Source organism: Vicia villosa, linkage group LG3 (assembly GCF_029867415.1).
Source record: "Vicia villosa cultivar HV-30 ecotype Madison, WI linkage group LG3, Vvil1.0, whole genome shotgun sequence".
Lineage (NCBI taxonomy): Eukaryota > Viridiplantae > Streptophyta > Magnoliopsida > Fabales > Fabaceae > Vicia > Vicia villosa.
This window is the reverse complement of record NC_081182.1, coordinates 100,883,892-100,894,601: the sequence shown is the minus strand read 5'-3', so window position 1 is coordinate 100,894,601 and position 10,710 is coordinate 100,883,892.

Genomic DNA, 10,710 nt, shown 5'->3' with positions numbered 1-10,710 from the left:
ACCTTGGTGTCGGTGAGGTCGGTGGTGTAAGATGTTCCTCTATCATTGGTTGTTCAATTTCTTCTTCTTCTTCTTCTTCTTCTTCTTCTAAGTAAGGAATAAAATCATACTGTCATACCCCAAAATTTTCCCATACTATTTCTCTTGTTCAAACTCAAGTCAAGGCACCGAGCTCAAAGCATACTCTCCTAAACAATGAACTCCTGAACTAGGGTTTTGTCTCTCTCCAAGTAAAATCAGGTTCTGATACCTCAAATGGATCCCATGGCCTCTCATATGCCTTCAAGAATCCTCACATCAAGTTTCAAGCTCTGATTCACAAGATTGCCCAGTCAATTACTCAAAAAGTCAACAATCGACTAGCTTGACCTGAAAGTCAATTGTGGTCAAAATACAGTCAAAACTCCTGATTTTTTGTCAACATCCTCATATTGAAGAATCATTCACCATTTGATCAATAATTAATCATGGTTCATCAAGGAAAGATAAAAAATCAACAAATCAAAAAGTTTCTAAATTAGGGTTTTTATAGGAGAAACTCAACTGAACTTTGACCAGCCATAACTCCTACATGGAACATCAGAAATTTTCCATCCAAAGCTCATTTTGAAGGAAATTGAATTATCTATAATTTTGTCTCTCACATGCCAAGTCTAAAAATGCTTCATTTGAGAGATATGGATCAAAACATTATAGGTCCTTTTCGAAAGCCAACCAAGAGTCATTTTTTTCAAAAGAACACACAAGGAGCATGGAAACTTATTTTGACATGAGATTAAAGACAATGGTTAGAGGACTCTTCAAGGTTTCTAAAAAGTCCTAGAACTTTTCCATACCTCAAAAATTGAGGGAGATATGCCTTGTCAAAGTTGGGCAATTTCAAAGAGAAAAATGTGAACAAAAGAGCTTCAAAATGATTTTTCTTGCAAACAAGCTCCATCTTTTTTGGGCCAATCTTGATCCTCAAGTTATCCAAGACCTTAAATTCAATTGCCACGAATTTACTTAATTTATTTTGATTTATTATGAATTTTTATTCATATTAAAAATGATTAAAATCAAAATAAATCATATAATTGCAAAAGATTTGATTTGCTCTTGTTACTAATCATTCCAATTATCAAAATAACCCATGATTTGATTCAATTTCGTAGTTGGAAAGATTGGAAAGAGAAGAATTAATTTAGGGCTAATTTTAGAAGGTTTCCATGGTGATTTCAATCAAGATCCCAATCATGGATTTAATAAGATTTAGTTGAGTTTTTGTTAACCTAACAATTTGTACTATAAGTACAGAATGGACTCACAAGGATTGAGGACGAATTCGGCACCCATAGACCAAAATTAAGCTTTTGAAATTCCATGCCAAAGTCAAAAATTAATTCATGGTTGCAGTCACTTTCAAGAAGGTTTGAGGATCAAGTCACGTCCCTGAGGTGTCAAGGAAGTTCCTACAATTAGTAGCAAGCTTTAAAGCACCTAGAACGAACGTCTATATCGTAAGGTTTGCACCATTCTTCCTAATCTCGATCTCATAAATTTGCGCATTATAAATGGTTTTTGAATGCATATTGGTGTTTGTCTCTATGCTGCGCACATTTATGGAAACTTGATTGCGTTTATATGCTCGAATGAACGATATGCCATTGTTAGGGTTTTGAACTCCTTTTTAGGGTTTTTAGTTATAGGTAAAATTGGCCAATGAGAGGGCCATATTTGAACTTGTGGTGATGAGAGGAAGCAATCCATGGCATCGTATCATATTTTCTGTGTGTGTACGAGATTTTGGCATTTGCAGGTGATATGGCAACGGACGTGCATCCGTAGGTAAAGATCAAAGACCTAATACGACGGTCTGAGGAAGAAAAAGGGACGTGTCACCATGTTATTTGTCCTTTCAAAACATGGCGCGCGTTTTTTATATTAATTTGCTTCAGATTGGCATTTGTGTTTTTGTTTCCATCCCATTAATAGATAGCGCAGGTAGATGGATTGGTTCAAGCGTATCGCTGGTGAAAGGAAGGGCGTGGGTTCGATACCCGTCCCTTTGCAAAAAAAATTTAATTAGAAAACTTCAAAATCCTGTGCGCATGAGCTGGAAGGCTGGAAGAATCCTAGACACGCCATCATTCAGTAGCCTTCAGATTTCTTTCTTTTCAAATCCGACGCTCATCAACTGCAAGTCTACCATGGACTCTCCCATGTCAACCACACCTGATTAAAAGTTAAGTTTTTCTTATTTTTTTTATTTTTAATTACACAATCTATATTTTGTTTTATTTATTTTTATGAATTTGTTTCTTTTTCTTTTATATATGTTTTCTTTTAACAAACTAGTTTTATTAAAATTCTTTTTTTTTAAAATAACAAGTAATATTTATTTATTTTTATTATTAAAATTAGTTTTTATTTATTTAAATTCTTTATAAAATCATAGTTATTTTGTTTTAATTAATAAAATTAGGAGAATGCTTTTTGTCCGATTATATTTATTTTCTTTTCTTCGATTTAATTAATTAGGTTGCGAAACCAATAATTAATTAAATCGATTTTGTTACTTTATTCAATTTACGCTCTAATCAGGGTTTACGAAGATCACTCCCTACACTGAAATTTTATCTGCTGTGCAGTTTTTCAGGGTTAGCACCAGGATTTCCCCCGATTACGAACCATATCAGATCAAAGCTAAGTTCCCGATTCTATTTCTTTTTACATTTACTTTTTCCTTTTAATTAAATAATTATTTTTTTCCTTTTAATTTAATATTAATTTTTCCTTTTAATTTCAATTATTTATTTTTATCCTTTTGATTAAAGAACTGTCCATACACTCACCTCTTTTCTGTTTATTTCTTCCTTTTCCAATTTTCAGGGTTAGCCAGCCGGTCAAAGCTCGATTAGTTGGTAACCCTAGAAACTCATCTTTTAAATTCTTTATTATTATTACTTATGCCAAACCCTATTGCGTTATTGGGGTTTAAGTTTATTGTTTTTTTTTTCTTTTCCCCATCCCCATGGTTTATTCTGTATCTGCTTCGAGGTTGTATTGTGTGGCCTTGAAGGCACTTGAACTGTGATATATTATATTATTACTGCGTGGTTAGTAACTTAGGGAGTGGTAACTCTGAATTAAATTAGCATCACCTAATTACAAGATAACTTATTCTGAATTTGATCACGTGATTGTTGCACTCACACACCTTTTATGGTACCCCTCTTGTTGCCTGTTGCCTGTTGCCTGTTGCCTTGTGTTTTAAATGCAGAATAGCCAAGTCCCTCGAATATGAGGATACCTCAGCAATGTTGCCCTCAGTTCATTCTCAAGATCATAAGTCCCTAATGATGCTGCCTTCGATTCGCTAAATATGATCTCGTCCCTCGAAATTGCCTACGAAGTGCTGAGGTATCCTCTAGTTGCCTAAACAAAAAATGGCTATTCTGATCCTTCCATTAGACTACTTGCCTTCTCTATGGCTAGGGACAGTCTTTTGGCGAACGATAATTCGACGACCCTTCAACCTCCAAATGAAAGGACTTACTTACCCTCCTATGGTATGGATAGCCCTAAAAGGCTAAAAGAACATTTTTCATCTAACTAGGTAATTTGCCCCTAATTGCTTTGCTCTGGCTTAAATCTTTTTCTTACGCTTTTTCATAAACCTTCAATAAGCTACGCTCATTTTACGAGCTAAAGTCCTTATTTCTCTTCTTCTATCTTTCTAAAACTTTTGGCCTCAAAATAAAGAGCAAAGCAATTAGGAGCCCATGGAAAACCATGGATGCAAAGGGTGCCTTACACCTTCCCTTTGCATAAATTACCCCCCAAACTCATTTTTTATTTAAAAGGTTTTTCCTGTTCTTTTAGCCTTTCTGTTAATTTGGATAAATAAAAGTCGATGGCGACTCTTGCTATCCGTACATTTCAAATAAAGTCAGTTCACCGTATTACACATACCTTTCTTCTTGAACACTCCAATCCCAACAATCTTCTTCATCGAACTCCACGTCACAGCTTATGACGATCTTTCCACTATTTGGATTATAAAGCTTGTATCCTTTGGTACTTGAGTCGTAACCTACGAACACATATTTCTCACTTTTATCATCGAGCTTTGTTCTTCTTTCGTCTGGAACATGGGTAGAGGCAATACTTCCAAACACTTTGAGGTGAGAGATCCCTGGATTTCTTCCACTCCATGCTTCTTGTGGTGTCTTCTCATGCACACTTCTTGTTGGGGAGCGATTTGTCAAGTATACCGCACATGCCAGTGCTTCGGCCCAAAACTCCTTCGTCATCTTCTTGCTCTTGAGCATGCTTCGCACCATGTTAAGTATGGTTCGGTTCTTTCTCTCTGCTACTCCATTTTGTTGTGGCGATCTTGGCATAGTCAGTGGAGGACGAATTCCATGGTCTTCACAATATTTGTTGAACTCATTTGAAGTGAACTCTCCTCCTTGATCAGATCTCATGGCCTTAATGGAAAGACCATTTTCTTTCTCCACAAGGGCTTTGAACTTCTTAAAGTTTTCAAACACTTCTGACTTCTCCTTCAAGAAGTAAACCCATGTTTTCTGGAATAATCATCAATAAATAGGAGAAAGTACTTACTCTTTCCAAAAGTGTTGGGTTTGATTGGTCCACAAACATCTGTGTGTATGAGCTCTAGCGGATTTGTGGCTCTTGATGTTGATTCCTTTGGAAAGCTTTTTTGGAATTGCTTCCCAATTAGACATCCTTCGCAGAGTTGGTCTGGATGGTTGATGCTAGGCAAGCCTCTCACCATCTCCTTCTTTGCCAAACGTTCTAGACCATCGAAGTTGAGATGCCCAAATCGTAGATGCCATAGCCATGAAGAATCGGTATAGCAAGCCTTGAGACACTTTGCCACATCATTTTGAATGTTCAAAAGGAACATTCTATTCTTTGACATAGGCACCTTAGCAATCAACTTATGTCTACAATCTCTTAAGAAAAGACTACGTTCTTTCAAGTGGATGTCATAGCCTTTCTCTGATAATTGTCCCAAGCTCAAAATATTATTCTTCATGTTAGGGACATAGTAGACATTGGATATGAATTGATGACTACCATTCTTCAAGCGTATGAGAATTTTACCTTTGCCTTTGACCGGTATCTTTGAGTTATCTCCAAATGAGACATCGCCAGTTGCCGCTTCATTGATCTCTACAAACATGCTTCGATCGCCGCACATGTGGTTGATTGCACCAGTGTCGAGGTACCACTTGTTTCTTTTCTCTTCAACTTGGTTTTGACATGCGAGTAGAAAAGTTTCTTCTTCTCCACCTTTTTCTTCTACAAAGTTAGCTTTCTCTTCAACCTTCTTCGAGAATCTACACTCGGATGCATAGTGACCAATTTTGTTGCAGTTGAAGCACTTGATTTGTGATTTTTTGTACCTCGACCATGAATTTCCTCTTCCACGACCTCTTGTCGCTTGTGGATTCCAAATTCTTTCTCCATAGTTGAAGTTGTTGGAGTAGTTGTTGTAACCTCCTCTTCCTTCCCCTCCATGTCCTCGTCCATGTCCACGATCTTGGCCACGACCTCGTCCTCTTTGGCTTTTGTAGTTTACATAGTTTTCTTCCTTTATGTTGAGTTGTAGTAGTTGCTCCATAGCCTCCTTTTGTTTAGTTTTTCTCTTTTGTTTTTCTTCATATGCTTGTAAGGAACCCATGAGTTGCTCAATGGTCATGGTCTTTAAATCCTTGTTTTCTTCAATGTTGGTAACAATGAATTCAAAACTTAGATTTAAAGTGCGAAGTATTTTCTCCATGACTTTCACATCATCAACATCTTCACCATTTCTTTTATGTTGATTGACTACGGCAAATACTCGAGAAAAATAATCAGAAATTGACTCGGACTCCTCCATAAACAAACGTTCAAAGTCACCTATAAGAGTTTGAAGACGAATCTTTTTTACATGCTCAACTCCTTTGTTGCAAGTTTGAAGCTTGTCCCACGCTTCTTTGGCCGTCGTTGCGTTGGATATCTTCTCAAAAGTATCTTCATCCACCGATTGATAAATGAGGAAGAGAGATTTCTTGTCCCTCTTTCTTGACTCCTTCAATGTATCTTTTGCACCTTGACTTAGTGAGGCTTCATCTTGCTCCTTGAAGCCTTTCTCAACAACATCTCACACATCTTGAGATCCTAGTAGCGCCTTCATCTTGATACTCCAATTATCATAGTTGTTCTTTGTGAGCATCGGCATTTGAAAAGGAAAACCTCCATTTTCCATCTTTTGAGGACCTTGAAGCTTTGGTACCACTTTGTTGGAATTAAGGTTGTTTTTGTGTGTAGGACAAGTGTTTAGAAATATTGGAGGCTTGAATAGAAACTTGATAGGTAGGAGAATTCTTTATAGAAGAGAAAACTTTTTATTTTTCTTGATGCAAATGTGTAGGATTACATCTCTATTTATACTACTCTATGGAGAACTCTAGACAAACTAATTCTAGAGAGTTTTCTATCCTAGAAATTCAAAGAATATTACAACCATAAGAAATATCTAGACACTCCAAACACTACAAGAATTTTCTAGAAACACTATCCAAAATTATCTAAGCCCAAAATACCAAATAATAAAGAGGCCCAAATCAAGTTTAATATTTCAACACTATATACATATATTGATAAAATGCTGTTAGTAAAAAAAAAATTCATTTATGCTGTTAGTATAGAAAAAAAATCATTTTTGGTGTTATTCTTTAAGGCTTTGATGGCATGATGATGTATCGGTTAGCTTTGGTGTTTAGAATGGTTTGAATAATGTTTTGTATGTTGTAAAGTTTGTCACTGATACTGGAAAAAAACTGATGATAGTAAAGCACACACACGTGAGATAAGGCTTTTGGAATGGACTCTACAAAAACACAAAAGGATTTGATAAAAAATAGTTATTGAAAAAACTCATATCGGGAACTAGGTTCTTTATGTAATGACTCCTAAAAGAATATTTACAGAGGTATTAGTGTCTGTTGTAAATTTGAGAATGGGGAGAACAGGGTTCGTGGGAGAAAGGTTGAAAGTAGGTTAGGGTTAGAAAAAGTTAGTCCTCTAAAGTGTAGAATTGAGACATTATTTATACAAGAAATTAGGTTAATAAAATAGGAAATAAAATTAAATATTGACCAAAACCAAATCAAATAAAATCTGATTTAAATCAAATAATACATGATTGTTCCTCGGTGAGAAAGCTGACCAATCAAAAATTAGTGTGACAGGACGACCAATAAAGATGAATGAAAAAGATTTGATTTTTTAATGATTTTTTGGACACTTTTTAATGAAAAATACATAAAACAAATTAAAAATAATTATTAAAAAAAAAGTCTAAAAGTGGAAAACGAAAATTAAAATGAAAATAATAAAAAAGTGATTTTTGATGAAAAGAAATAAAGTTAGTAACAAAAATTGTCACAAATAGGATATGTAAGGTTCAAACTCGTAACCTTATACTTGCAAAGCTTACCTCCTCACCAATTGTGTCAATTCATTTATTCAAAACTAAATGGCATTAAAAAAATATGGAGGTCAAGAAGAAATATTTATTATTTAAAAATACAAATAGTTTAAAGTAAACTATTATATATTTTTAAATAAGCAAAATTAACTACTGTTAAAATGACCATGCATGAATCGAAATTTCTGTAAAGACCAAGTTTAAAATAATGTGACTGTTAGCAATAGGCTAGGCAAATTTTGGGGTATGACAAACACTTTTGCATTGTTTCGCCTACAACAATATTTTTTAAGCTTTGCACTGTTTTGCCTACAGCAACAGTTCTTAAAGGTTGTACTGTTTCACATTCTGCAGCACTTCACAAAGTGTTGCCTATTTCAGATTCAAACTACAAATTGCCTATTGCAACACTTCACAAAGTGTTGCCTGTTTTCATATTCAAAATACAAACTTCACATAGATATTTTCTTGTCATTTTGGAACATACCTATGGTGATTAAATATTATTAATTACTAATAATTTCCAACAATCCTCCACTTGTTCTAATAATGACAAGATCAATTCCAGAAAAAGGAAACAAAGAATGTTAATACAGTTAAGTATCTTTTGATTTAAAACTTAACTTTAGTAAGGACAACACAAAGTCTAATCGGAATATTAGGTAGCAATGATTTTAAACCGTTAATCCATATGATTATACCGGTGTTGCGTTACACATATTCTTTAAGGGTTCTTCACCTACGTTTCTCGTCTAGCAATTATTTATGGCCATATGTTATCCTATTTCATGAATTTTTCATGAGAGAAACTCCAACTCTCACTTTGAGACAGCATCATCTCGAAATTCACATAGGTGAAGTTCATATTGTGTCTTTTTCCATGAGACACGTACCCTTGGTATTGAACTTCATAAAGAGTTTGAAATAAAACTCAACCCTCGTTTTAAGGTCAACATTATCACGAAATGTTTGACAATTATCCAAATCAACGACTTGCTGTTACCATTGAATCTTGAGGTTAATGTTCTATTAACGTAAGATTGGGTTGCCGCTGCTGTCGGAACTCTTACTCAAGGAGTTTCAACCCATACCTCTTAAAGTTGTTTTTACTAAGTCTCTGGCCAGTGACTTAGTAAATGAACTTCCCAAATTTTAGATCGATCGTATATATGCGAGTAAATGATTACATCTTTAATCAATTTTCTCACAAATGTCTAAGGCCTCAATGCCCACACTTTCCATTTTACAGTTATCTGAATTCTCTTGTTAAATTGGCTTGACTAACACATTTTTTTTGAACCAAAAAATATATTAATTCAAAAAGTCATTACAAGTAAGGCAATCCAAAGGATTCACCCAAACAAACAAAAACCTATATACACAATACTATGAATAATTCTTTCCAAAGTATTGTTCCTATATGTATCATTGTTAAACACTATAGCATTTCTATACAACCATACTTCATGAATGGTTTATGTTACAACCATCTTTAGAATTTGAGCTCTCCATCCTTTTCCTTTTGTCTTAGCCAAAATCCAAATCAAATCTATACTCCAAGGTTGAGGAGTATGATTAACATTTAACCAATTCAAACCCCCTTGCCAAATATCTGGAGTATCAGGACAAGAGAAAAAAATATGCTCAGCATTATTCTCATCCTTACCACACATGCTACACACTGTGTTTCCTATAATACCAAACCGGACCAGCCTATCTTTTGTAGGAAGATGCCCATGACAAAGCAGCCACAAAGTTATACGAGCTTTTGGTCTAGCCAAATTGTGCATCATCAAGTTAAACCAAAGCACAATATTGGTATCCTCAATCAAGCTATCGTACATTCTTCGCATTGAAAACTTCCCCGCTGTTAACATTTGATTCTAAATCGGGCTAATACTATCTATCAGCATCTTGTCTTTTATTATTTTCTTCATAATCCAAGTCCAGTTCTGCCCTCTATCCACATTCAACAATTAATTTTTATTTTCTTTGCGAATTAAAATCAAAACGTTTTAAAATTTTTAATTATTTTTTGATATTTTTTAAATACATTATTTAATTAAAAATTAATTGATTATGATTTGTTATTTTTCAATTTTTTAAGACAATTAAAAATGACAATAAATAAAAATAAAAAGAGGGCCTCGATATTGGATGACGACCTCTTAAAGGGGTAGATTTTTTATTTTTAAAAAAGTATAAAAAATGGCATATTGAAAATGTATTTACAAAGAGTAGCAATTAAGGAATTTTTTTAAAGAAAGATGATATGTGGGTCAAAATTTCTATAAGTTATGCTTCATTATAAAAACTAGTGTCTTACCTGTGCGTTAGCACGGGTACCCGTCGTTTTTGCGCATTGTGATTGAGAAAAATAAAAGATATTAGTAAAAGATTAAGTTTTGGTAAAATTGTAAAAGTTATAAAAATAGTAATATTTTATTTGACAAATTATAATGAAGGAGAAGTTTTAAAATCGCAAATTCACAAATTATAATGAAGAAATATTCAATCAAATTATATAATTCAATTAGTGATAACTATTTAATATAATTGATTAAACTACACACTATTAGCCCAATCTCAAACTATCAGCTAAGGAGAAACGATTATTTTTGGCTAGCTAAGGAGAAAAAATTAATTATTTTGACTCAATTATAACTACAAACTATCAGTCAAATCTCAAACTATCAGCTCTCTCTTGTAGGCCAATGAGAACCACTACAAACTCCATTTATAATAATGATTCATTCAAAATACATAATTAATAGAAAAATACTTTGACCAGTTACTTCATATTCCCGTTAATATTCATTATTTTGATAAGTAACTTTGTATTCCCGTTAATATTTCAAATTTCTTCCCGTTATTTTTCAATATTTTGATCAGTAACTTCATGTTCTTGTTAATATTCATTATTTTAATCAGTAACTCCTTGTTCCCGTTAATATTCATTATTTTGATCAATAAGTTCGTGTTCCCGTTAATATTCCAAATTCGTTTCCGTTAATATTCAAAAAATTTATCAGTAACTTAATTTTTTGTTAATATTCAAAAATTTATCAGTAACTTCGTGTTCCTGTTAATATTCAATATTTTGTAAATAACTCCGTGTTCCCGTCAACATTTATTATTTTGATCAATAACTTCGTGTTCCCGTTAATATTCAAAATTTGTTCCCGTTAATTTTTAAAATTTGGATCAGTAACTTAATGTTTTCG